The sequence below is a fragment of the Propithecus coquereli genome, unplaced genomic scaffold (assembly GCF_000956105.1).
Source record: "Propithecus coquereli isolate 6110/MARCELLA unplaced genomic scaffold, Pcoq_1.0 Scaffold6, whole genome shotgun sequence".
Lineage (NCBI taxonomy): Eukaryota > Metazoa > Chordata > Mammalia > Primates > Indriidae > Propithecus > Propithecus coquereli.
In genome coordinates, this window is record NW_012151951.1 from 4,210,049 (window position 1) to 4,211,801 (window position 1,753).

General features: G+C 35.1%; 1 protein-coding gene across 1 annotated transcript in view; it reads right to left on the minus strand.

Annotated features, from left to right (window-relative positions):
- The window catches only part of CASP1 (caspase 1, apoptosis-related cysteine peptidase), a 33,108-nt gene that overhangs the window by 26,761 nt on the left and 4,594 nt on the right, over positions 1-1,753 (minus strand). The window lies entirely within an intron of this gene.

Genomic DNA, 1,753 nt, shown 5'->3' on the forward strand with positions numbered 1-1,753 from the left:
GGACATACCTAAATTAAATATTGATGGCTGGATTACAATTGCTTTAAAAGTCTATGCAATTCAAAACAAACTCACCTTTTGACATGTTGGCCACCAGTTTTTCTGCCTGTGCTCTAGGCTAAGTGTTAAATGTATTTTAGATAGAATAGAATTCACCATGTACTAGGCAATGATGTGGATTTTCATCTAAGTGGCTTCTCAAGGTGTTTTCATCTTTACTTTGCCACTTACTCAATCTCTTTGCAACGCACTCCTGTGCTCCTTACCACAGGGGATACTTGAGGCAAGGAAAGAAGCAGTAATTTCATGTGCATTGCTTCTCTTCCATTCACTTATTTATTTTCCCAAATACCTTAAGAATTTTACATGAGGGTTTCTCCACCAGCCGAGACCATGCACTACTGAGCTGAAGCACGACAAAGTGGCACCCAAGACACAGAAAGGAATGCCAGGCTATATGTCTGGGGATTAATAACCATAAGCATTGATTTCTATGTCCTAGGCAGGTAAGCAGAGAACTACTAGATAGAAAGAGCCCACTGTTTCCTCAAAAATGAAGATGCAAAAATTGGAAACAACCCAAATATCCAATACAGCTGTGTGAGCAAACAAAATGTGTTATATACATACATTGAAATACTACTCAGTCACAAAAGGAAAAAAAAATTAGTATATGCAATAACATAGATGAAAACATTATGCTTTTATTATGAGTGAAAGGAGCCATATAAAAAAGAACACATACCCAAAAATTCCAATCAAGTTTGCAGAATAGGAACAACAAATGTACTGCAATAAAAATCAGATCATGAATTGCCCAAGGAGGCGGTGGAGGGAAATTGAGTGCAAAGGGCATCAGTGAACTTTGTGAGGTGATGGAAATGCTCTACATCTTGATTGGGATGGTATTATGCCAGAACATACATGTATCATTAATAATTAAATTGTATTTTTAAAAGGGGTACCTTTTATTTGATAAAAATGACACTACTATACCATTAAGTTTTATTTTATTTTAAACATTAAATTTTAAAAACTGAAAAGATCAATAGTTATAATAACAGACTGAATTGGAGAATATTTTCTCCTCTTGATTTCAGGTCACATTCAAGCCTCCACAAAGTAGTCAAAACTCTGGCAAGAGGAACAGGTTCTTATCATTACTTACATGGAATTACACACCACCCAAGTTGGATGGGGATTTGTGGACAGCATGAGGATAATTTATAAGGATTAGCATATCGACTAAGATATACACTGGAAAATAGCATTACATAGATAAATCATCTAAAATGAATGAATATAGCAGCTCAACTACAAGTATGTTAAATGGAGCATAATGATTTAAAAGTCCTCATGTCAGAACTGCCTGTGTTAAGTCTGTGAAACAATATCATTTTAAGTAACAGAGTTGATATTATAAAAATCTCTGACTTAGAAGGCTGAAGACTTCTGTGCTTGAGTTTTTGTTGTGCCACTTCCAACCTTTAGGATGTCACTTACCTTTTCAGTTATTCAGCTCATATTTATCTTTATATTTTTGGACTATTGAGACACTTTGATTAATACAACTTAGTAAGAGCACTAGTCAACTATATAACATGTGATTTTATTTTTCCGTTGTCTAAAACTTTCCTCCCTTCTGTACAGCTTAGCAGCATGGAATTTGAGCTCTAATAATCCTGAGATTGACTTTCATTTATTAGCTTTAGACCTTGGACTAGTTATTTAACATCTCTAGGCCAGGCGCGGT